The sequence below is a fragment of the Poecilia formosa genome, unplaced genomic scaffold (assembly GCF_000485575.1).
Source record: "Poecilia formosa unplaced genomic scaffold, Poecilia_formosa-5.1.2 Scaffold64, whole genome shotgun sequence".
NCBI classification, from domain to species: Eukaryota; Metazoa; Chordata; class Actinopteri; order Cyprinodontiformes; family Poeciliidae; genus Poecilia; species Poecilia formosa.
The window spans coordinates 454,198-481,100 of NW_006800003.1; the positions used below are offsets into that span (position 1 = coordinate 454,198).

The following is a 26,903-nucleotide window of genomic DNA, read 5'->3' on the forward strand; positions in this document are numbered from 1 at the left end:
CTTCATTCCCGAGAGCCCGCAATAACAATGGCAAGTGCAACGTGCAGTGGAGAGGAGACAGCACCGTTACGTCTCGAAACATCTCCAGATAACAGCTTCTTCTTTCGGTTCGCAGATAAATAAAGGGACATTTGAAGCCCCCCCAAAAAAACACGCAGATTTGACTCGTAAATAATTGATTAACGCAACCCAGTGAGATACTCACCATGAAGCGGTCCGCGCCATATGGTGGATCCCAGCACAATGAGCTCATATGTATCCGCGTCCTGTTTGGTTTTCGGGCGTCATTGTGATTACTTCACCGTTTCATCGCGGAGCCTTAAATTCCCGGTTTGTGTCGGTGCAGCGGCGAGCGGGCGAGCAAAGCACACACTCCGTTTGGCGACGAGGCTCATACTACCAATGAGAGCGACGCTGTAGCCCCTGCAAAGCATGGCTGCGCTTTCTCGCTCCTCGCTTCTTTTTTTTTTTTTTTTTCAAAAGAGGGCAGGTCGTTGTGTGCATTACAATGAGTTAAATCTCTCTCTCTCTCTTGCTTCCCACACGCAAGCGCGTACCGCTCACGCGTGCTCTGTAAGGTCTGTATTTAGTCCTTTTTTGGGATTATATCCCCTTCTTTTACTTTAATATATCCATGCATGCAGCACAGATTTCCAGGTTCCCCTGAAATATTTGATGTGTTTTAGTACTTAATTGCTCTAAAATAAATAAAAAAAAATAAAATAATAGTAAAAAAAATACATTTGGGGTTTTTATGTGATTACTAGCTTGCTTTAGATAAGAATCCTCATGCATGCTGCACTGATTTTCAGTTTTTGCGTTTTAGCCTTGAGGAATTTAATGTATTTTCGCAGCAATGCTCCAGAAGTCCCGTATTTAGTGATTTTCATGGGATATTTGCATGCTTTGAATCATAATTTCAATCCAGATTTTTAATGTGTTTTTGCATCATACAGTTCACAATTTGCACGTCTACACAAATTTACACATTGACAGTCATCTCATCTGAAATGCCTACATAGAACTGGTGCAGGACAACTCTTGACAACTGATTTTCTAATATGATATATTAGACCTTCATTGGGTCCCTACCTGGCATTGGTTCCTGTATTTAGCATGGTACCAGGCCTGCTGGATTCAATAACCATCTGAGCTGAGCAAAATCTTTATTGGGTCCACATACAGTGCCTTGCAAAATTGTTAATTTCAGTGTATTTTACTGGGATTGCAAGACGACTAATTCTGAAACGGAAGAAACAAAGAAACATGGCTGTAAAAACTTTGTACAAATAATCTCAAAAGTGTGGAATGCATATGTTTTCCACCCTCCCGTCTCAATACTTTGTATGGATTTTGCTCTTTCTTTTCACCAACAAGATTCATGTGTGTTCATGCCATTTTGGGCCACAAGTTGCTTTGTCTCCTACACGGATTGTGGCAAACAGAAAATTGGACTTTTGTGGTACAGATTCTTTCACATGAGTGCTCTGTCCCTGCAGCTTCTCCAGAGATACCACAGGCCTCTTGGCTGTTTCTCTAATCAATGCTCACCTTAAGTATAGTGTCAGTTTAGGTGAATGACCATGTTAAGTTATGTGTTTCTGTGCCATAATCTGCACTTTTAGATGACGGACTGATCTGTGCTCTCTGAGATGTTCAGCTGAAAATTATTTTATTTTATTTTTTTATGAAGCATGTTGTTAAAGCAGATGTTTTCCCAGTCAAGGGGGTGAGTAGACGGAGGTAGGGTGCACTCTCTTGTCCTCTCTCATGCCCCATTCTCAGGGGTTAAGTTATCCTGAGTTGTCTATGTAGTTATGCTGTGTTAGGCTTGGGCCGCTGGAGGACAAACTGACCACTGCCCCCCACCCCCATTTCTTCTGCCACTACTTTCCAATTTGCATTATTTGCTGTTATTACAGCTGTTAATTTTATGCTTTCTCTCGGTATTTTTCTCTCCATAGAAGCTACAGCTGGTCTGGTGTTCTGTTTTGGCTGTGGTGCCTTCCTGGAGGAGGGCATGGGCTGAGATAATGCTGCCAACAATTAAATGCGTCCCTCTCCTGATAATGCTGCCAACAATTAAATGCGTCCCTCTCCTACTATTAACTTTTTTTTTTTTTTTACTTTTCATTAACATAGAAATTACTCCTACATCAGTTCTTCTCAAAAACCCCACTCCGTCGTGGCAGATGGCCACTCATAGTGCCAGGTTCTGCTGGAGGTTTCTCCCTGTTAAATGGGAGTTTTTCCTCTCCACTGTTGCTACATGCATACTTGGTATAACGGATTGCTGTAAAATCAACAACACATTGCAACGCTTTCTGGACGAACTCTTTGTGTTCGTCTATAGAAAGAGTGAATGCTGCAAGTCAACGACTCAGTGCAATTAGTGCAAACACATTCTTGCATTCTTGCTTGTGCATTCAGGACAGAGGGAATTGACTGCAGTATTTATATCTCCCCTCTTTACTTCCTGCAGTGATTGGCCACCAGTCAAAGATCCAGTCGAGCCCCTGGACCATACATGATGTCACCTGAGTAACCTCACCAGCCCTGCAGCCAAGGTAAAGCGCAAGGGAACCCCACCAACGTGTAGTTACTTCTAACTTGTTCAAATTGTGCATTTAAAATGAACATGCAGGTTTTGCGTCAGCATCCAGCCCTCTGTCCCCCAGTTTCACTCTGCTTCACTGATGGACTTTGAAAGAATCCACTATGCAGTGACGCAACCTTTGCGTGTGATGCAACATGAGCGATCACACCACTAAGAGTGTTAACGTTTTGTCAACATTTTTTTTCTTTTTCTTTATTTTGAAGGGTTGAGGGGAAACTCTGCCCGGGCTTGCGTCAGGCTGCACATAGAGGGAAGTTTGAAAAGCTGCGTTTTCTCTTGCAGAGAGAGAGAGAGAGAGAGAGGAGGACGGAAGGTGCTGCCATTGTTCCCACTGAAACAATGGAAGCTGCGGGGCGACAAGCAGCGGTGCGCACATGAATGGCTTCAAGAGAGTGTGTGTGTGAGTGTGTGTGTGCGTGGTGGGAGGGAGTGGGGGGGGGGCCAGTGGCCCCAGGGTCTCCGTTCCCAGCGCCTCACAATGAACCCCGCGTAAGGTCGGGGCTACCAAGGGTCACAGGCCAACCCCGCTTTTGTGCTCCACTTCAAAACACATAAACATTTATTAATCAAGAGCCAGAGACTGAGCAGGAGAAAAAAAAAAAACTATGGGCGAGAAGAGGGGCGTAAAAGGGAGGGAAGGAGGAAGAAATGACCACCGGCTGTAGTAGCACATTCCATCATTTGCGCAGAGAAGTTTGGAAAAGTTGGAGCCACTTCTGGAAACATACCGGTTTTGGATTTGATTTGCGCTTCTGCTGGATACTCGCTGCACGTTTCCCCGGAGCAAGATTTCTGTCGCAAAGAGGCAGTTTATCCTCCACAACAAAGGACAGAAAAGAGGACACTTTATTTATGTATATGTATATATATATATTTTAAAGACAATAACAGCGCAGGCAATAAGCGTCACGGAGGCAGCTCTGAATATGCGCCGTTTTCTCTCCGGTGTGTTTAAATGCGCAGAAGCATCTCCGACGAGGACTATAATTTTTTTATTTATTATTTTCTAAAGGCCATTTGTTATTCAGCTTAACCACGTTACCCAAAAAAATACTCTATTTTTCTACATATAGGATTTCTATTTAAGATTAAATTTGACGGCAAGAAATAATTTATTTTTTGCTTGTGCGCATTTAAATACATAATTTAGCGTCGATGTTGATCTGCTTGGGACTCTTTGCGACGAAAAAAATAATAATGCAGCCTGTAGCAGAAGGATGCACATAAAAAAAAACACACACACACAAAAAAAACTCTGTGCACAGACAATGGTTGATGTGCGCTCTGCAGCTCTATAAGCTGCCGGGAACAGATGAGCTTTTTTTCACTCCCTCCTTACGTTTTGGGTCGTACAGCAAAGGCCTCCCCCACCCAACAGACATCCTACATGCTAGCTCCTATAGCATTATATGCTCTGACTTTCAGAATGTGACCTCGTTGTGTGATTTCTTCTTTTTTTTTCTCTCCCTCTCTACTTCTTACGAAATCCTGATGGTGAGGTTTGCCCACATGCTCCACCCGAGCAGGGACGGTACGTTCCCCGAGCTAGCACCAGACTCCAAAGAGCAGTTGTTATTTCATGGTTGCGTGCAAGCAGAATCAGGTCAGCTGCACTGGGTTGCAGGCCTGCTGGCTGTGTTTGTAACGTCCTCCAAAAAACAAACAACAACAACAACAACAACAAAAGTATATGGTTAAGACGTTTGTACAATTCCCCAGATAGGAAATAACTGGTCTTTTAAAGCGTCACAAACTTAAGGATAACTATAGATATTGTTCAGTATTTTTTTTTTTAAATTTTGGTTGGGAAACGGAGGCAAAAGACTCTGCTCATAAAGCACAGCGTAAACCTTTGCCATCTGTTACCTGCACTGTAGCTGTCTCGGATTAAATTATACCTTTCTCTAAATAAACATTATGAAGTTAGTAAAGCCTCTGCAATTTCAGAGATAGATACTTTGTACTCTGGTAGTGCTTTGTGTGAGCGAAGTACGGATGAATGTGTTTGGGACCTTCCCCCTCTGACATTAGCAGGGGGTCAAATGTGCATGTAGGGCACCGGGCTCTCCACCTCCCCTCTCTCTGTGATGTTAAATGTCAACCAGCAGCATCCACAGAAAGCGAGGTGAGCCTCTATTCTCATGCGTACGCCAGGAGATCCTCACGTCCAACTCCTAAAGATACGTTTCTGCTGCGTGCGAGGCAATTATAGCCGTAAAGGAAGGGAAATTTATCGAACCATTAACTACGATCTCGTTTTAGTGAAGTCACTGGTGGAAGGGTCATTGTGAATGCAGACTTTAATGCTAATCCAAAATAAGCTGCCTTGTCTTGATTTGTTTCAGAAAGAGCGGTGTTTACAGCAATATATGCGACAAACGTTTTTTTTTTTTTTTTATCTGACCTGTGTGCCCATAAAATGAAATCGAATTAAACAAGCTGATTCATTTTGGACACAGGTGCTCGTCTCCCTGGAAATCATTCACTTCTAATGGCTTTTATTGGAGTGCCCCTACTTCATCTTTCCTGGTCACAGTTATTTTAAAGAGTGCTCAGAGCAGCATCCGATCTACACTTAGATGCCTCTCACTAAATTACGATAACACGGAAGAGGTAATTCATTTCAGCAATTTACTTCAAAGAGACAAACCCATATTTCATATGTACAAATAAGCATACAAATTATTTATTTCTGTTCATTTTAGTAATTATCTTTAAACCCCAAAATACAGCTTACAATTTGCATATTGCATGAGACCAATAAAGAAAGTATGATTGACTCAGAAATTTAGTTTTATAGGTGGATTATTGCCCACACAGTCATGGAGAACAGTCGTCTAACAATCTGTCACAGACACCACAAAGAGTCTGCTAAAAAAGCTGGTTGTTCATCCATAATGTCCTCTTGTCCACCACCACATGTTTAAAGAACACAGCAAAAAAAAGTCTCTAATTTACAGTAAAATACCAGCAGCTGTGATTCCCAGAATTTTAATAGAAACCTAGCCCCGTTTTTTCTATACCAGGGCGGCCACTGCACACCTATCAGTGCTGCACAGAGAGCTTCAATCACAGTATGCATCGTGATTGAGCGACTGGTTGAGCTGACTCTCAACATTGTCAGCGCGGTGCCGCACACAAAACAGTTCGATGTGAACATCTTGCAGTTTCCTGTGCCAGTGCTCAATGCGTATGCGTTCGTGGTTGTAGAAATTTTCCTTTGTGCAGATGTCCGCTTTGAGTCCGCTTTGACCTCTGAGGAGTGAAGTACGCCTGAGGATGTTGGCGGCAACAGGAAACTGCTCCTGCCCATGTTACTTAAGCTGTTGCTAGGTAACCAAAGAGTGAATGAGTTAGTTGATTGCACAAAGCTCTCCTATCTGGGCCGATGTTGAGTGATTAAAGTCTTTTTCTCTGCCTACAAACCTCCAGAATGCTGTGCAGTTCTGGATCAGAATTTATTGAAATTGATCGAATCAGATCAATTGATACTGATCACGTGACAAAGATATCATTATTGTTTTATCACCTGGCCCAATGCACAAGTAACAAGGTTAACCATGAGCTTGAGAGGATTGTAAAACAAAGTTAAGACGTGATCTACAACTCTGTGATTCCTGAACCTGAATCGACAAGAAGAAATGCTACTTCAGTGCCCTCTTTTCAGATGAGAATCAATTTCAATTTGATTTTCAAAGTAAGGCTGCATAGTGGAGCAGATCTGCCTTGAAGGTCCTGGGTTTGAATCCCAGCCTGAAGGTTTTCTGCACAGAGTTTGCAGTTTCCATGTTCTCCATGTGCAGACGTAGGTTCTCTCTGGGTACTCTGACTTCCCCCTGCAGTCCAAGACAATGACTCTCAGGTCTCTCTAAATTGCCATTAGGTGCAATTGAGTGCATGATTATTTGTCCTGTGTGACTCTGTGTTGTCTTCAAGCTAAAAAAAACGTTATAGAGGTGCTGATTTTATTCATCAGTAGGATGTAATACCTGTCATAGCCATAGGCATGGCATCCCTGCTCCTAATAATCTCGCAAACTGGCCTCACCTAAACCGTCCAGAACACTATGGAGTACTGTTAAGACGAAGACGAGAGGTACCAGCGTATCAGGTGCTTTGCTGAAGTCGTTTATGCAAAAGGACTTACTTTTTAATAGGTTGACATTTCTATATGAACAACTTCTTTTTATGCACTATTAACACAGTTGGAGAAACCAAATTTGGACTTTCAACTGGCTATAAGCACAATTAAGAGAAGTAAATGAATTCAAACATACCACTGCATGCTGTAATTCCAAATAAAATTATTTATTAGTTGATTAAACAAAATTCTAATTCACAACATCCCCAGCTGTCTCTCTGACACAATTTTAGAGGTCTCAGAGAACAGGTGTAGATCCGTGTGGGAGCTTGTGCGCTCAGGACTGGACCGGAGTCAGGACCTGGAGCTGCACTTTCCCTGTTCCCTCCAATAGAAAGCCCATTGACGCCAAATCAGCAGGTCTGTTCCAGCATTGTAAGTGGACATTTTTTTTCCCCCCTCTCTCCCATACCCCCAAGGTTTGTGAAATGGGGGTCAATGGGTCTGTTATTGTTTTTCTCTGCCTCTTTATCCCCACATTGGTCTGTGATGTCAACAGTGAAACGACGGTAGAGCTGAAAAGGAAGACGAAAGGGGGGAATGCCCGAAGAGGAAATAACAGCTATTATGAATTCAATGCATTTTTACTCTCAACAGGGTTTACAATTCTTCCTTTGGACACAGATTCATACTTCTATAGAGGTTGGAAGGGCGGTAAAATATCACTTATCCTTGCTAACAAGTTGAATCGACATCACATTTCAGCAGCAGTTTGAAATGTAGCATTTTATTGTTTTTTTTTTCTTTTCTTTTTTTGTTTGTGTCGGAAGCAAACCAGCATCGTCCCACTGCGTTCAGTGAAACTAGATCAGTTAGGCTCCGAGGTGGAGTTTTATTCCTCCATCTGCAGTGTGATCATCTCACCAAAGCACGGCCATAAATTTCTTCTTGATGTAATTGTATTAATGCAGTGGGATAAAGGATGAATGTATGTTTCACACTGATTACTAACCTCTCTCTCTCTCTCTCTCTTTGGCTGTGTGTCCTCGCTGCCTTCCTCATCGCCTGCCTGACTATCGGAATGGGAACGTGCAGCCTCGAGTTGATGCTGATTGCAGCAGCTGCCAACACATGAATCTCCATGGCAACAATAACGGTTGCCGGGCAACCATGCTCTTTTAGGGACACTGAAAGAAGCCCAAAGGCTTACTAAAAATATATACGTGGGTATGGTGCTTCTTGAACGCCACGGCTGAATGCTGAGAGGGGGGGAAGCTCGGAACCATTAAGCGCTTCAGACCGTGCATGAGATGTTTTCCTGCTCTCAGCTGCAGCGTGATGTTATTTTGCTCCGAGTTTCAAATGGCATCCACAAACACTGATTCCCTCCGTGGCATTAACACGGACACCCTTGACTGAGGCCTGGATGCTTTCAGAAGGTTACGGTGCTTATTAGAAACCTGGCTTTCAGTGATATGGATGCTTTTATAAACACAAACACACACACTGCCATATATATGTGTGTGTGCGTATGTATATTCAGCCATTTTGGCTCCTGCATCCTGGTCCTTCGCTGCAGCTCGCGCACACGCAGGTGGCATGCGCACGCGCCGAGGAACAAAGCATTCCATCAGCGCCAGTGACATCACTGCAGTCAGCTCAGCTGTTTCTGCCTGCTGCTATAAATAGTGTGGTGGAGACAGCGTATTGCCTATGCAGAAAATATTTGACTCCTGACCTGAAGCCGGGAGAGATTTGTTTTTTTTTTCTTTTTTTAAATATTGCCTAATCTGCTCCTTTACAACAGCTGTGAAGCATAGGTGGAATTTGCACGTTACTTTATAAAACTTTGCGTCATCTCTTAGTTGAAAGCAGGGTTTGTGGAAACCTAAAAAAAAAAAAAACATCTTGTTTTTCCTATGTGAGATTTGAATACATTTTGTAGAGCAAGATGTTTGATGCGCAGGATTGTCCATGCCGAGTAATGTTCTTTGAAGGGACAACTACTCAAAGCTACAAAACTGCCATGTAGAATAAATTAAACTAGATAAGCCACTACTACTGAACATGTTTTACATTTTGTCACAAACCCACAACTGGATTTTATTGTAATTGTATGTGATTGATCATGTTTAACACAGTTCATGCTTTGTACCTGCTTTGCAGGCATCATACGCAATAACTGAGACTGAAATCTATTTGGCTAGTGTTTCCTGATAATAAGGTGTAACCCCAACTTGGTGATTTTGATTTAAATCACCAGTTTTGTTAATATAAGAATCAGAAATCATTTTATTTGCCTTTGCCATGGATTTGTTGCTAAATCAAACCTATTGTTGCACAACAAGCGACTTGTTTCTTTTTATTTTCTCCTTGCCATACTTTAATAAAGATCAGATTTATAAAGGCGCCTCTGATACTTATCCTCTCAACATAATTGACGGCCACGCCTGTCAATCATTCTAGCGGGTTTGTCAGCAACTGACCAATCAGCGGTCGCTATTTGTCGCGAAGTGCACGCCTCTTATCTGGAGGAGCGTCACTTCCGTCAACATTGTCGGGGTTTGTCACACTGCGGTCATAGAGATTTGAGGAAAATAACAAGAAATCATGTTCAAATGTTGCCAATAGGGAATATGTAGTCCCGACAGCTATTACAGAGGACGGAACACAATTTATTAGATTTTCAAAACTAATGGAGTCCGGAATAATGCAAGAATTGGATCAAGGCCTGCAGCTGACCTCATGTCCAGTTGAATGAAACTGTGATCGACGGCAACTGCCACATGTTCGTCTGTATGAAGGTAACTGGTAGCAAACATCTTTTTTTAGTCATAACAACGTTTATAGTCAAAGCTGTCAATAAGTTTAGGTAGCTATGCTTGATTTTATGTGTGTAAATTCCAATGGTTCCTTTATTTGAGCTTGAAAACATGTGCTATTGTAACTGCGGTACTTGCATTTTAGCATCTTTTTATGCTAATGTTTATTTCTAAGTATTTTCATTAAGGTAGATTTTCACAGGCTTGTGAAAATCTACCTTAAGGAAAAGTCATTACTCACCCATTTTGTACATCCGACGCAGCATTCACTCTCACATTCAGTGAAACTTTGTGCACCATTTTTCCTCTGGCTGCTAAAGACTTTAGCTTTAACGTAGATTTCTCTGTTGTTTGCTGCAAAAACAAAACAAAAAAAAAATAAATAAAAAATAAAAAACTTACAGACCTAACGTAGGACTCTTTTGAGAATTTTCTTGCCTGTCATATTTGCCTCAGTGTTGGCTAATGAAGTAAAAAATGTCTTGGTTGATGCATTGAGTTCCACTACCTCCATCACTGTTTGCCGGAGGTTTGATCTACTTCCGCATGGAGGCGGATGTTACGTCAATTCTCCCACCTGAGCTGTAGGTCTCTACAGCTACTTGAGAGTTACTTGGTCTTTGCTGCTTTTCTGTTTAATGCTCTCCCTGTCCAACCCATCAGCTTTAGTGGACTGGCATTTCTTGGTAAATTTTTAACTTTGCCATATGTTTTTCTTCTTCAGGTCACTGATTGAACATAGTTTGGCGAGATTTTCATAGCTTGAACTATTGTTTCATAACATAATTCTGCTTTATCTTTCTCCCTAACCTGTCTGCGGTGTATCTCGGTTTTCATAATGGTCTTTGTTCACTTATATTATCTAACTAACCTCTGATAGGTCCAAAGACTTGAATATATTTACTTTGAAGGCAAGAGGTTACAAAGGATTTTATTTATGGGTACTAAAGTACTGAGGTTTGAATGAAAATGCAAACCTGTGAATAATATTTGAGACTGTGTCAATTGCCATTCACCTCACAATTTCGCACGTTTAAGTTTGGGGTTGTGACAGGACAAAATGGGGGGAAAAAAAAATCAAAGGATGTAAATTCTTTAGCAAGGCACTCTGTTGTTTGGCCAGTTATATTAGACCTGAAACACATATAGGATCGTTATGACGTCTGCTGTTTCGCTCCCATTTCAGGGTGTTTTTATTTAAAAGCTTGCGCTTATCTTTCAGCTCAACGTACACATGTGTCGTTACTTTATTTTGGTTGTTACGCTCAATGTCTTGCTGAAACGGAGTTTGTCACCCCCAGCTGCAAACCATGAAATTACACGTAGCTGTGACATTTGAATTACCTTGTTACAGCTCTCATTAAGTAGGTCATACCTGCACCTGGGCTGATAAAGCGCCTTGTATCACAGACAGAAACTGCGCTCCTGTCACGACGCTCTAACTGCACTTCAGTCATTATGTCACACTAATTAGATACAGTGAGGGCAGCGATTGTGATTTCAAGATGAGTTGAGAATATATTTAGAATAACAATTTCAGGAGCTTCTTTTTTTTTTTGTAATTTGACGGATGGCTCGGGAACTAAAAAGGGTTGAGGTAAGACTTGGATATAAAGGAAAGGGTAAAAACGGAGGCAAAGCAGAGAAGAGTTTGGAAACAATTCAGTCGAACGTTTTCCTGCATGTGATCTCTGCTTACTTCCCGACCGCTCCTCAGACGAGTGCAGCAGCCTGCACCCCTTGCAGTCTGCTCAGCCTCAGGGTCGTGGTGTGGCTGGCCAGGTGCCAGAACGCGTGCAGGATGGGGGTGGGGAGGGGTCAGGAGGGGGGTATGCCATGGCGTTGGCCCTCGCAGGCTGGCAGCATTGAGCAGCATAAAGGCATTCAGTGGCGTGAATGTCGCTTTGTCTCAGAGCAGCGTGCCAGGCTAGCTCTAATGAGGCAGCTCTTTGTGGTGGGCCTCTCAACATCAAGTGGGCTGGTGGACTCATTAACCTGACTACTGCAAATAAAGCAGGCAGGCACAAGAGGTGCCTATGATAGCACACTTAAGGCCCAGCTGAATCCCCCACCCCAACACCTCCTCCCTGTCCTCTTTTCCCTGCAGTCTCTCAGGCATCCCAGGACTCCTCTGATAGGAGGAAGCCAGCCTCTGGCCTATTTCAGGTGTCCCAAAGAGGGATGGGGAGTCATTTCCTCCTTTTTTATCCAGTCTCCTTCACACCTTGAACTTTAATCAGCTTGACTCTTAATACTATAACCTAGTTTTTTTTTGTTTTTTTTTTACTATAATATATGAATGAAGCAGTCTTTCACGTGTAGTTTCTGGGGTTCAACTCCTCATCTCTGTAATCAGCACAGTAAAGGCTCCAGTTTGATGGATTTAAGTCATAAACAGCCTGAATAATGTCAGTCGGTAGTATTTATGGTTATTGATTGATTTGCTCTTGTTAGCTGTATTTTTCTACAAGTCCACATATATATTTTTTTTAAATAGATTTTTAAGACCTTCATCTACAAGTCCAACCTGGGGCTGTACAGTCATTGCATGGTTGATAGGGGGGAAATGCAAAGCCATTGCAATCGTTTATTTTTACGATTTTCACCAAAATGCGTCTTTAAAAAGAAAAGACAACATTTTGACAAATTTTAGTGAATCATCAGCAACGTCTTATAAAGACAAGCATCCCATTAAGCACATATCATCACCCTTCTTCCACCAACCTTGGGAGTTGTTTTGGGGTATTTGTATTAATTTCACCTCACATTGTGATCTGGCCAGTTGTGGTTCATTAACTGAGGGGATGTTTTACTTTAGTTTAGAGAACAGAGACTTACTTTGCTCCCTTTCAAAGAGAGTTTTTTTTCTTGTTCTTTTGCTTCAATGGAAAAAAAACAAACAACTTTAGTGTCTGAGGTATAACTCTTGTTTTATTAGTTTCTCTCAGCATTTCACAGTCTGATCTTGTGGGTTTTTTTTTTGGGGTGTCCACTATTTGGAAGACTGGTAACCTTTTTACACGCATCATTAATTTCTGTCTTTAGTGTTTGCAAATGTTTTTATAATCCTACCTACCATTTCTGTGAGTTCGGAAGGCGATTGGCTGCACTTTAAAATATTTAATGGTGTCAGAGTGAAAGGGGGTGAATATAAATGCAGTGCCATGATTGCCAGATTTTAATATGTAAAACGTTTTTATAACCATGCATCATTTTCATTCCACTTCACAATTAAGCACCACTTTATGTGAAAAAGGTTCAACTGTATGTGGGATATATTTTTTTTGTTTGCTTTGTTCTGTTTTATTTTATAAATTACAGCATTCTGCAGTGCCTTGCAGAGCTTACATTTCTTATTCCTTTCACTGTTGTGTTTTCAACCTTTGTAAATATTGGATAAAGCTGCACAATTTCAGCAGATCTTTCCTGTCCGTGCTGTTTTCTGTTGCTGTTTTGATCTTTATGCTTTCATACCAACATATTTTGACTGTCAGGTGATCTTTTCTCGGGCGTTATTGCGCCTCTTTTCCGAGTGTGCTGAACTGCTGTCAGTCTGATTTTTAATTTAATCATTAACGAGTCCTGTTTGAATGTTTTAAACTCGGTAAATCATGCAGCGAGTTGATAAACTTGACTTATTTAGGTCGGGGAGGCTTTTTGTGACTTGTTCCCCCAGCTGATGCTGGATTGTTAGCGAGTCTGCTAAAGAAGATTTGCTCGCTCGTTTTGATGAATATTTTTATGGTGGCGTGGAAGTCGTGTCGCTCGCCGCTGAATTATGTATCCGAGTGAAAGTGGGTCATGAGCAGCTGCTTCTCGCGCACCGACAAGGACGGGTCAGAGACTCATCTCACATTATGATGGTTTGTTTTATATTTCTCATTTTTATTTATCTCTCCTAACCCTGTCGGTTATCAAGTATTATGGCTCATGGGTGTGAACCTCTCTGAAGCTGATTCAACGTTAATGTCGTGTACCATTTGATGTATGGGCCCTGGAATTGCTCCGGCATTTGGTCAGATTGCTTGTATGTAGATTAGATTCATTAGATATTCAGCCCCACTATTTTTCATCATGTTTCCCCACACTCATTTTACATCCTCCCATTGTCCTCTCGGCTCAGTAAATGATTTTAATCTGCCGATGCTGTGTACCCTTGATAAGCTGCGCGCGGATCCAGGCAGAGCTGCGGAAAGGCAGGAACAGGCTAACGGCACAATAGGAGCTAATCGTGCGAGCGCTTCATTTTCTGAAAAGGAATATTCATACCAACATCAAAGGGGTTACCACTTCTGACACTGACAAATTGCAGATGAGGTTTCATTAATTAAGTAGGCCACTAATGTTTATTTAAATGAAATTTATGGTTGCATTATTGATCTGACACAAGGCACACAGAGAATCTGAGCAGGGCGACACTCTGTGAGGCTGTGGATGTGGGGGCAGGGACAGAAACATGAAGGAGGAAGAATCATGGGGGAAGTTCTTGGTGCTAGCAAGTCAAATTGTGCTATATAGATGTTCTGAGTAGCATGAAAGATGTCCTGGATGAGCCCCTGCATAAATACTGTGTTTTTTAAGAATCTACTTTCACTTAAGAATCATGTGCACAAGTCAGTAAATTGCAGTTTTACCACCTGTATTAATTTATGGAGTTCCACTAATGATCTGCTTTGAGTCATTGTTGTGCTAGAAGAATAATCTCACCCTCTGCAGTGCAGTGTACCACTTTCTTCGACAGAAAGTCACTCCACAGCATGATGCTGCGACCACCATGCTTCACAGTAATCAGCTGATGATCAGTTCCTATTTTTGTCCTGCCATGAAATTCAGGCCAGTTTAATTTAATTTAGTTTCTCCTGGTTTCACAACTTTTAAAGTAAATTTTGGAAAAATTTGAGAGAGCTGTCCACTCTCTACACCAAAGTGCTGATTGATGAACTGCTTCTTCTTCTAGAAAAAAAAAACTGGACCTCTACTTAGTGACTGTTGGGTTCTTGGTTACATCTTTGTCCAAGGTCCTTCATCCCTGATTATTCAGGGTCAGGTAGCCAGTTGGAAGACTTTATCCCTCTCCAAATAATGGAGATCACTGTGCTGTGCATGACGTTCAGTGGTGCAGAAATTGTTTTGTTCTTTGACTTAATCCAGTATTTGAGTTTCGCAGACAATTTTTTTTGCTTCAATTATTGGTTTCTGCACTGTTATTTGTTGTCAATTTTAATAAATTTATATATAAATGTTCACCATAAATCCAGTTGTTTAATCAATTGGAATATACTTGAAATGCATTCCAGACTTCAGAAACATCTAAAGCAGGAGCTCAGTGTTTCAGCATCTTTGTAGTCTTCTGGAAGTTTGTTCCAGATTAGTGGAGCATAAAAACCGAATGCTGCTTCTCCATATCTGGTTCTGATTCTAGGAATCAAACTAGAAGACCTGGTCTAAAATTAAAAGGAAAACAGTAACACCCAAATTATTTTCTTATCAGAGACATCTCTTTAAATAAAACAACTGAAAAATCCTTGCTATGTTTTTGATATTCAATCAATTACAAATCCCTTTCCCTCAAATTCATGTCTACTTAATTGTTATGATTATTATATTAAATGATGCAAACAAGAATTGATGGAAAATTTGCTCACTCCTGCATTCAAGTGACGGGTTGTGAATGCTTTCTGGTGGAGCTGTAGTTTTCAAACTGTATTTTTTAAAATCTCTGTTCAGTGCAGAACAATCAAATTTTAAGCTTTAACAGCCCAGGTGGCTTTTGACATTTAACTAGACATGATGAAAAGCAAGTCAGATGGCTTTGAAAACAATGAAACAGGCCTTTAGTCATTTTGAATACCAACTTGGGCATCATTCAGTCAAGGTGCTTTTGTTTGGCACAACATGGAGAACTGGTAGCACAGAAGCAAGAGTTATAATTCCAGTCCACATCTTTTTTGAAGTTCTTGCACCGCCCACAGAAAGAATGGCTCCCTGGGCAGTGAGCCACATTCCTTACATCATAAACCACCAGTGGATCTAGATGTACAACGTTATTGCCTTCTCGGCAACCACAGGCTTAAAATGCACATGGAGTCTCCTGCATTCAGTTCAATGGCAGATCCTCATATCTTCTGCAACAGTTCACTAAAGGTCTGAAATGTATTTACTCCAGTGACTGCAGGGAATTGCTTGCCGGAATCCAGAAAATTCCCATCAAGGAGACAAATCTAACCTGATCGTGTCTGCACGCGTTTATGCACACGCACGCTTCTTCTTTTTTTTTTTTTACAATCTGCTCATACACGCTTGGCACTGTTTGTCAACACAACAAATGCAGACGAATTGCTATTGACAAGTACGCACAATCCACCGAGGGCTACTGAGAAGACTCAATAAAATTGAAGGATAGGCTTGTTGAGATCCAAGGCCGTTCTAATTTCCTATAATAGACTCCTCTATCCTTTGAAATGTGATTTAGGCTGGAGTGGTGGGTTTCAGTGGTCTGTTAGCCTCTCTGTCTATCGCTCTTCTCCGTAATGGACAGAAGTGAAGTCACAGGCAGGTTTTTACCAGGCACAAACACACGCACGCACGCACGCACACAAAGCTTGCTGTCTGGAAAAAAAAAACTACTGAAAAAAAAATGCATCCTGATAAACAAAAAATGCATCCTGATTAAAAAATATCTGAGTCGTTTGTTTGTTATAACAACAAACCACGTTTAATTTGTACTACCAGTAAAGATGTGTAAAAAGTTATCTTGTATATGTGGTAGCATGATTTCAAAATGAGAGAAATTAAAACTTTAATTTTAACACGCAGGAAATACAAAAATAAATACTCCCCATACTGGCTTCGAAGATTTCTGCCTTTTTTACGACACCACTGATTTTCATTATTGATATCCAGACCAGCCTGAGGCATAAGCAAGCTTTGCCATGTTGATACTTCAACTAAAGAAGTGAAACTCATGAGGCTTTACTGGAAACAGTGATATATTTCAAGTGTCTATTTCCTGTTTTTTGTTAATGATTATGTTTTACAGTGAATTAAAAACTCAATTTTATTGCTTGCACAGTAAAAATATTATACACAGTAATGAAAAACTAATTCATTCTGCACACATTTCCCTCCTACTCAGCCTTCCGTTAATCTGCTTTGACTTTGAGTCAACAATCGTCCTATAAATGCCACATCAGGGTCATGAAACATAATTTCTGTGTTAAAAATACTTTTATTTTTTAGTATGCAATAAGGGTTTTTTACTAAGATACTGAAATATTAGATTTCCACCAGCTATAAGACCTAATCATCAAACTAAATCACTATGAATGTCATTTACCACATTTTAAATTAAACTCTGATGACTCCTTTCAAATCACCAAATTCCCTGCAGAACAACAAGATATGACCAAATAAGCACAAAAATATGTCAACAGACAAAAAACAAAATTCTTACATGTCAAATCTCCAGACCTAAATCCTACTGAAAACTGAGCTATGTTTTTTTTTATTTTATTTTTTTTATACATCAATATCTTTTTTTATGAAATTTTTACCCTTACAAATAAACATATGTATATTAAAGGTTGTTCGGAGAGATTATGCTACTGCAGTAGCAGACATATTTATTTTAAGGTTTTTTGCACAGCTTTACCAGCATTTGAAACATAAACCATGCTAATATGTAACCATTGTGAGTGTGTGTGTATGTTTTAGCATTTCTCACCTTGTAAGGCCCATATTTCCAACAAATACTGTGTTGTGAACCGACTTGTCTTTATTGTAGCCAATGCCACATACGAAGAAGATCTGTTTTGGGGTTAAGGGTTAGGTTATGGTTAGGCATGTACTGATAGTGGTTAGACTTAGGGTAACGGTTAGGCTGTGGAAATGAACTGAAATGAGTGGAAGTCGATGTAATGTCCCGATGAAGATAGAAAGACATGCTGTGTGTGTGTTTGTGTGTGGAGAGCAGATGAGGCTGTTTCTGTTCTGCTCTTCCTCTCAGGCGGAGATCTGATGGCAGGTCCAACGGGATGACTGCCTGCCATCTGTCCAGGTATTCCTCTCGGCACGCTTTCGCCACACAGCTCTTTTTAGGTGTCTGAATTTGTGCTATCTGTGTCTGTGTCAGTGTGTGTGTGGGCGTCTGTTAACGTTTATTTTTAGCTTTCGTTGCTCTCTTCTCTCAGAAACGCAAACCAATGGAGCTTTAGCAAACTTCAAAATCCCTAAAAAAACAAAACAAATCAAAAATCAACTGTTTATCTCCCCTATTTTTAATATTTTGTCTCTTTCAAACACATCCAGCTTTAGCATGCACGTGATTTAGCATCACATTTCTAAATGTGAAAAGGAACGAGACGTTGCAGAAGTACAGTTGAGGTGACGATGCAGCGGTGGTGTTCTGGTGTGTGGTGACTGACGCAGGCTGAGGTCGACCTCGCTAGGCAGGAGCCCAAGCTATATTATCAACAGGGTATCTGTCAGCACGCGCTGCTGCAATGTTGTTTATCTCCAAACACACACACACACACACACACACACACACACAAGTTCCTAATATATTCAAAAATACATGAACACACAATTAAAAAATTTAGCTTTAGGCCAAAATTTGGGATCCTGATGGACTTCATCCAAAGAAAGCTGACTTTTTAGGTCTCTAAATTCAGGCATCACAGAGTGCTCATTTTACCAGCCAGATTTAAATCATCTTCACCTTCTTTCAGAGAAGCAGCATTCACGTTTTCCTGCACTGTTTTTGCAGCATCTGAACACAACGTCACATATGATCCAGACAAATTCAACTAAGAACATTTTCGACATTCGAAATACATCAAGCGCCTTTGCTCAATGACACTTTGAGTGGCCCTATCTACAACATCTCAAAGCGGAGGAAAAAAAATCTTCTGGCATGCTTTCTTTTTTTTTTCTTTTTTTCTATTTTTTCGCAGCAAGTCATGCTTCATCAGAGCGGCGCGCTGTTTGACCCACTTTGCTTCAACATTTCATCCTCCTCTGTCTTCGAGGGAAACGCTGTAACTCGACGCCTTTATGGTCGTTGGAAAAATGAAAGCGAATCGCTCAGATGCTTGTGCAGCAAATGCAACAGTTACATTATAGATTGCAAAATGACGGCGTTTGGATGTACATGGAAGAAACTGCAAATTCCCCACAGGTAAAGCCACTTTAGAGGTGATAAAACGCTTCCTTTAGAGGTGATGTTAAAGACAAATCTGTTGGTTGACATCAGTTATCGCTCTCTTCAGCAGCAATTTGCTTTTTTTTCCTTTTTTTTACCCCTGCTGCTACCTCTGTGTACACCAACAGCTCATTGGAAGCATCCCAGATTTATATGTGAGGATGGAAGGATGGATAGAGAGATGCTGAGGAGGAGGAGGGGGATGGGAGAGAGAGGTGGAGGGACGCAGCAGCTGGCTCGTTTTTCCCTGTCATTATCCCCAGTCGGTGTTTCAGAAAGCCCCCCATTTGATGAAAGTCAAATAGTACACTAGCCCTGATTATGTGACAACTGGAATTCGCCTACTTAGTTAATCCTGCGCTGCGGTTTAGATTTCAATTAATTTCTCTGCGGTTTCTCCATCTTCCCCCAAGGGGCACGGCGAGGGCGAGGCTGGGTGTGGGGGGGGAGGGATATAGTATGATGGAGAGGGCTGGGGGGGAGGAGACGCCATATGTTGAGACCTGAGATGGCGAAAATGCCTGCACAGCACATTGAGATATACCGACCAAAGCATGGGAGAAGGGATCGGCCTGGTTTTTCTCTCTTTAAAAAAAGTGAGCCGCTGAATATTTCTACAGCCTTTTATTTATTTATTTTTTGTCTCTCTTGTTGCTGAGGATTTACTGTATGTGTATGAGGGCATGTCTTTTTTTTTTCTCTCTCTCTGAGGGCATGTCTTAGTGCTCAGAGAGGCATGTAATACTTACCAGAATGTGCACTGAATGTTTTCCCTGATGTGTTTGTGTTAATCTGAGCACATGTGACACATAAAAAAAACAAAAAAAAAACCCAGCATATTAATAAAAGCCCCGTAGAGAATCAAACCCCCAAGGTTGTGATTTTCCGGCATTAGTTTTACGAGGGGCTGTTTAGGCCCACTGAGCCTGCTGGGCTGACAGAACGATGCCTCTGCATCTCCGCGCTCCTCCCTGCTCCTCCTCACGTCGCCTGGCATTCCTTGACATTATGATGAGGGTTTGAGTTAGAGCCTCCTGGCCGTGTCGCCGTGGTAAATCTGCGGCCATATGGCGTACGGCCAAGCCGGGGGTCTGTGGTGGAGGATGGATGTGTTGGGAGAGCCTGGTGTGATGCTGCCGCTCGTCCATTTAAGACCTGGGCGGGTATGTTTTCACGAAGGGTAAAATATGACCTACAACACCAGCATTTACACTTTATTCAGGAAGTGCGCCATCATGTAGGATAACAGAAAAAAAAAATGTTTAGTCCTGTCCGGTTGTAGTTCTGCTTGGCTAGGCACTGACGCTCCCTACCACCGACGATGGAGGTGAAGCTGTTGTCACAGACTGGCAGTGGATGCTGAGACACTAATGATGGTTGGTTTCCAAGCTCAGCTCTCGGGGTCATTATTCAGAATGCCTCTGTGAAGAGTAAGGAGAAGCTAAATGGACTGACAATGACAAAACAACGGTTCTGAAAGTAGTAGTAGTATAGTGGTTAGGGCTGCTGTCTGTCCAAGATGTAGGCAGTATGTGCAATGAAAGTTATTTACAGCAGTACCTAGCTCACTAATGTGAAGAGGCACCTCGTGTTATTGTGTATAAAATGAAAACGAGCATGAAAAATTGTGGAATTAGCCAGGAAGAGTATATACAATGTTTAAATGTATGCTGACATTATTGGGCATATCTTAAAAACAAAAACTAAATGGAAAATTGCTAAATAATCAAAAAGTAGTTAAAGAGAGACTGTCCAAGCTTCCAGATTCTCATTGCTGTGACAAAGCAGCATCTGAAATGACCATGGTATAATTTTGCAGATTTAACCATCTTATCAAAACTGTAAGAGCTTACACCTTGAATAATTGTCTTTTCATTGAAACAATGGCAGGAAAACAAAACAAAATGTGCTATTGGTCATTTTTATTTTCTTCACTGGAGTTTTATAAAAGTTGGTTCATCAAAGTTTGCCTGTGCCCTTTTCCCCGAGTAGTTTCCACAGATTATTTGCCGCATGGCATTGAGTTACAAGCCATCTGTTGTGTCAGGTTTGATTTTATAGGCTATTTTTACCAAACTTTAGGAGCCTATAAGCAGACCACAGCCACAGTAAAAGATGACATAAAACTCACGTATGAAGATGCAGCCATCATGGGTGTGTCTTTGGGTGGATGACGAGCCAGGCTGATTTATTAGCGAGACTTTGTTTACAGCTGTTTAGAGTTCAGTACCATGTAAAGCATCAGTTCTAGCTCTACCTGTTCTCCTTATTATCTAGTTTTAGTAATTTTAAGAACATCTACCAGGTTCATCTGAAGGTAAGATACAATTCATGTTTTTATTCCCTAGAGAGACATGGAGTGAGCTGGACTAGCTTTCTAAAAAAACAAAGAAAAAGAGTATTAATACTATTTTGTCTTGCACAAACCTCCATTTTAATGGGATTTAATGTCAGGCCAACACAAAAGTAGTACCTATTTGTCAAGAGGAAAAGACACAGTTTTCATCATTTTTGAATATTAGAAAAAAGGAAGCCCACACACTTTATTTACACTGGATATGTTAACATTTTAATCAAACATTTGAACACCCATGAGCGTCGCCCATATGTAGATACTCCAAAGATGCAACAATATACAACAGAGGTAAATAGAAACAGTAAATAGAAACAGTGGAGTATTTGGATTTGCCTTTGCATGTACATGTACAATACTTTGGTCCAACCTATAAAACCATGCTCTACCTCAGGCCGTCCAGAACCTTAGTGTTGTTCTAGTACAGATGTCCACTAGGACATCGTCTGTGAGCTTCCTTTGACGTCGTCACGGATGAGCACGAGCACGTTTTGAGTTGTGACTAAAGGATTTTGTTAACTGAAAAAGGATAGCTTATAATACCTGGCAGTTTTATTTTTAATTTGGTGTTTTTAAGCTCGGCCTCTGCAGGTTCATATATTTATGTGGAAGCCTTGTGTTCCTTAAACTTCCCAGTCCTTGGTGCTAATATGTAGTATTTTATTTTAGTTTTCCAGATCTGATCTATTTTCAGAGTGTTCCTTAAATTTTTTTTAAACAGTACATTGGAATATGTGGCTATTAAAATCATCAAGGTTTAATCTTTTGTTCGGAAAGCAGTGCATTTATCAGTCAACTTTTCTGACGCACCATGAAGCCAAATGTCAGAAAAATGCTAAGCTACACTGTTGTATCAAATATATGACAGGTTTTTATGTATTCTCAGCTTTGTAATGGCAGCTATCCTCCAGCCTTCATCATCCTCCTCCTCCAATCCTCTGCGTACAAGCGGCATGCTGTACATAACATGCATTGCAGCGTGTTTCCTCCTGCAGCAGGACACCTTCTGCACTGCTCCTCATGCTGATTCAAGGAAAGTGCAACCTTTGCCTTGGGCCTTAATTATGTTCAATTTGCCAAGCGGGGCCTGAAACCATTGGGGGGTGGAAAAGCTCTCTGACCTATTTATGAGCGCAGCCTTTTTCCTTTCCTTTGACTGAGACGGAACCCAAAAGACACAAGAAGAAGAAGAATGAGAAGTGATAGTTCCACAAAAGCTGATTGAATTTAGAGATGAAGTCGAGGAATAGCGGTCTTGATTGTTTGTTTGCTCCCAAGCTTCCTGTTTAATTTTTGTTTTTTTTTGCTAAACAGCGACATTAAATCCAAATTTTCAACCTACAGCTCCGCCGTCTCAGGTCTTTGGCTAATGATGTATCCATGCTAGTTCAGCAGCAGCTAGCGATGCTGTTATCTCTGACCCAGACCGTCTCCATCTCAATAGAGACTAAAGAAGCTTCTTCCAAACACATGATTGGAAGTAAACACTGAGGAGGCCATTGACCTTTCATTATGGCTCCTGATAAGGCCAACTATCTCGCCTCTCTACTCTGTGCCCCAAATGTCAAGTCACTGTGTGTGTTATAATTACCCCGAGTTGGTATTTTCCTCTTCTTTACGTTTCAATGCATGGAGGCCAAATTCTGCCAGTCGATGTTGGCTCAGGAGACAGGATGCCACATGAGACGGGTTCTGCTAATTTAGCTGTTCACATGATTTTTTTTGTTTTGTTTTGTTTTTCATTTCCATTTCCTCCAGTAACGCAGCATTTTCTGAAGGAGCTTTCTAAAGACAAGAGGCAATCTCAGCACTCAGGGTTTACCTCCCCAGAGTCAAGAGCTTGTAGTTATATTCTCATTAGGCATTTTCATGCATGAACAAATAAACAAATGCTAATAAACTCCTAATTATTTTCTCACAGCAGATTTTTAATGGGAGGAGTTTTGAATATTCATGTATGACCAAAAACTAGTGCAATTATTTCCCCCTTTGCTGTGATGTCGGAGCGTATATCATTATCGTTATTGTCATTTTATTCAAAAAGAAGCATTTTTCTTTGGAATAAAATGTTTGGAGCAAACTCTTGGAGCTCTTGGGAATCGACACGAGCCTCTTGAGGTTAAAAGTTTCGGTTTCTGCAGGTAACATTTTTTAAAAAAAAGTCAAAAACATAATCAGACTTCTATTAATTAATGGGCTTTTTTTTCCCAGCATGTAACCAGTTTTTGCTGGAGGAACACCCTCTGACTCTGCTGCATATGGCAGCAACAATCTGACTTTGTTTTCTGGCGAAAAACATGTGCATCACTAATGCAATTTGATGCACTGGTCCAATTGCGTGGAAGAAGGTAGGCCAATTTCCCAGAGTGTCAGACGAGGCTTTTAAAATGTCACCCCGCCTTTTTTCTCTTCGCTCATACACAAACCTTTTAGAGGTCCTCTTTGCCGGCTCGGACGATGACGCATCCTCGCTGTTTTCCAGTCCAAGGTGTTGCTGCTGAGACGTTTGGCAGATTGGTGACTGATGGCCTTTCAGACAGCCTGCATGCTTTTGAGGATGTTATGTACATGAGTGGCCACAGTTGATGTAATTGTGCAGAGTTGTGAGTATGTAGTCATCTCGTAGCAGCCATCTAAACCTAGTTTGGCTTGTTGACAGACTACTGATTCAGATAGCACTTGTCTCGCTGATGTCGTTTCCGTTTCTCCTCTGAGCATTGAGCAACATTTTGAGGCAGGATATTACAATCTACACCATCTTCCAAGGACTATTCATAGTCTTTGAACTTTTCCACAAATGTTCATGTTATCGCCACAAATTTAATATATTTTGCTGGGATTGAATGTGACAGACAAAGGCAAAGCAGTGCATAACTGAACTGAAAGAAAAGTTTTTTTTTGTTTTTTGTTTTTTTAATAAAAACCCAGACATGCGTGACTGCGTTTGTATTCAGCACCCTTGAGTCTTTGCAGAATCATCTTTGACTGCAGCTACAGCTTTGCATGTCTAGAGCCTGACAATTTTCCTCTTTTCTATGCAAAATATCTAAAGTAAGATTAGATAAAGTGCATTTGTGAAGGCATCAAATTTCACATTTGGTTTAGATTTTGACTTTTTCAATCCTGCTAGGCAGTAAACTACCACTTTTGCAGCTTGTAGCAGATTTTTTTCCAGTGATCCCTGGAGTTAAACTACACCCATTTTCACGAGCTCTGATCAGCTTCCCTGTCCCTGCTGAAGAAAGTCACCCCACAGCATAATGCTGCCCTCACTATGTTGTGTTCAGGGTGATGTGCACTGTACGTTTTTCACCACAAATAACTGGTAAATTGATTTTACAGTACAGACTCTCACACAAACATTTCTAAACCATTACGCAGGTTGGTAGGCAGTCGCCTCCACATAATACTCCACATGTACCCCCAAACGATGAGTGTGGCCTATAAGTTTGATCTCAAATGACCAGAGCACATCTTCAAGAAATTGTCTGTGTACCCTGCTGAGCTTGTGCAAAACTGAAAACACGATGTTGTGTGTCGTTCTTCCACAAGACCAGATTTGCAGAGTGCATCACTGACTTGTTGATTGATTCTCCTACCTGAGACATGGATCTCTGCAGCTCCTCCAGTTACTACAAGCTTCTTGGTTGCTTCTCTAATGAATTTTCTCCTTACACAGAATTCGGTTGGCAGGTTTCTGCAGTTTAAAGCTTAGGATATCGTCTTATATTCTAATTAAACTTCTCCATAACTTTTTTTCTGGTCTGTTTTCTGGGTCGCTTGGTCTTCATTATGCCGTTTCCTCTCTAATGTTCTCCAAGAAACATCTGAGTCCTTCACAGAACTACTGGATTTATATTAGAATTAATTTACACTCAGGTTATACTAATAATTATATTAATTTAAAGGCAATTGACTGCACTGAATTTGATTCAGGGAATTATGTATAAAATGGAGCTGAATAGATATGCATGCCACAATTTTGAGATTTAAATTTGTAAAAAAAAAAATTCAAGTTTGTGATGGTCGGTCACATATATCACCAATTAAATACACTGAAGTTTTGATTGTACAAAATGTGAAAAAGTACAACAAAAAAAGTGAATGTGAACGCATGAGACACATCATGTCCTCTGTGCGTCCCGTTATATAAAATGACGCCAACAACAAATAGTTTTATTATACAGACTAACATACAAGGCATTAAAGGAGGGGAGGAAAAGAAAAATTGCAGAGGAGGGGAAAATAACTGCTCAGATCTTGTCCAGTACAATAACTCGTACATCACATGGGGCGATGTGCAAATTAGGACCGTGGACTCAACGCACGCACAAATAATTAAGTTGAAATATTAACGACTGGAACGTCCACACAAGTGTGCAGCTTGTGATCAATTTGGGGTTAATGAGTCATTTATCTCAGCCCAATCCCTCTTCTTCTTCTTCTCCTTCTTCTTCTTCTTCCTCTTCTTGCCAGTTCATGATGCAAGAAAACTTTTACCTGACAGAATCCTCCATACAAGCTGGATGATTGTGCAGACAATCCCCCTCTTCCCGAAACAAAATTAATTCACCCTGCTCAGATTTTTTGTTAATCCCGTCTAGGGATCGGACTTGAGGAGCTCATTTGGGCTCTTTATTTGTGGTTTTTGCTAAAAGCCCACATAGAAATGACCTCAGAGGAGACCTTAACATTAGTTATTTTATTTTTTGCAGCTGTGGATCATGTTCACTCATTATCTACACCGTTGTTGCTCGGGTGTTATTTTTGTGCAGGGCATGACACCTGTTTACACCGGATGCGCCTTTTTCTCTTTTATTCTTTAAGGATCTTCGCCTTTATTCTGAAGCTGATTAGGTCTGACCTAAGCAACCTAGTGCTGCTACATCCAATCAGTTTAATCACTCAAACTCCTGCCTGCCCCCCACCTTCTTTACACTAATGGGCTTTCCCTGCTTCAGTGACTTAGCACTTAAGAGGTGGGAGCAGGAAGGGAGAAGGGAGGGTGTCGCTACTTTAGAAAAACCCTGTTAAAACTTCTTACGAGAGTCAATAATGTCCTTCAGTTTACACACAGCTCATGTATTTATGAAGAAACGCCCAGTGCCATTCACAGTTGCCCATATAACTCAGCTGCCAGCATGTCTTTGTGTGAATTTGCATTCCCCCCCTCCCCAAAGGGCAAGCAAATTAATGAATATTCACACTTAATCTATAGCCCACGGCAGGCAGGCATGCATTATTCATAGGTTGGTGCTGTTTTTTTGGAATAGCACACACGCATTGCAGATTTGTCATCACAAATCATAATTTTATTTGCTCCCCGCTTAATTTTTCTGACATGTTCAAGCAATGGTTGCACTTGTTAAGAGGTACCCAGCAAATCACAGGACATTTGGCACCTAAAATGTTGATAATCTAACAACTAAGATGGATGGCAATCTTTAAAAGGTTCGTGCTTCGCAAAAATTACCGTGGCCAATCAAGTTTTCAACGTTTTGTCACGTCTCCCATTTTGAACGTCTCCCAGAGCACTGATCAATCCATCGTCTGAAAATGGAAAGAGAATGGCAGAACCGCACATCTGCCGAGACATGGCCGACTTCCTAAAGTGACAATATGAATATTAACTACAAAAGCAGCAAAGAAGCCCAAGTTATCTCTGAAGAAGCTTTAGAGGTCCACAGCTTTGGTAGGAAAGCCTGTCAATAGGAGACCCATTGGTTGTGCACTCCAAAATTAGGCCCTTATGAAATTTTCGTGAAACCATGTCACACAGTCTGACATTTCCAACATATTTTAATGATGTCCAGCATAAAACTTGAAACT

The 26,903-nt window shown here is 41.0% G+C and overlaps 1 protein-coding gene and 1 long non-coding RNA gene across 2 annotated transcripts in view; one reads left to right on the forward strand and one right to left on the reverse strand.

Moving 5' to 3' along the window:
• bhlhe22 (basic helix-loop-helix family, member e22) overlaps positions 1-7,795 on the reverse strand; it is an 18,548-nt gene extending 10,753 nt beyond the window's left edge. Inside the window, exon 1 of the mRNA XM_007554506.2 lies at positions 7,710-7,795. The gene's annotated coding sequence lies outside the window, so the exon portion shown is untranslated. The remainder of the gene's footprint in view (positions 1-7,709) is intronic.
• LOC103139722 (uncharacterized) overlaps positions 7-26,903 on the forward strand; it is a 62,729-nt gene continuing 35,832 nt past the window's right edge. The window contains exons 1-2 of the long non-coding RNA XR_476437.2: positions 7-578; positions 2,483-9,501. This is a non-coding gene — a long non-coding RNA (uncharacterized LOC103139722). The remainder of the gene's footprint in view (positions 579-2,482; positions 9,502-26,903) is intronic.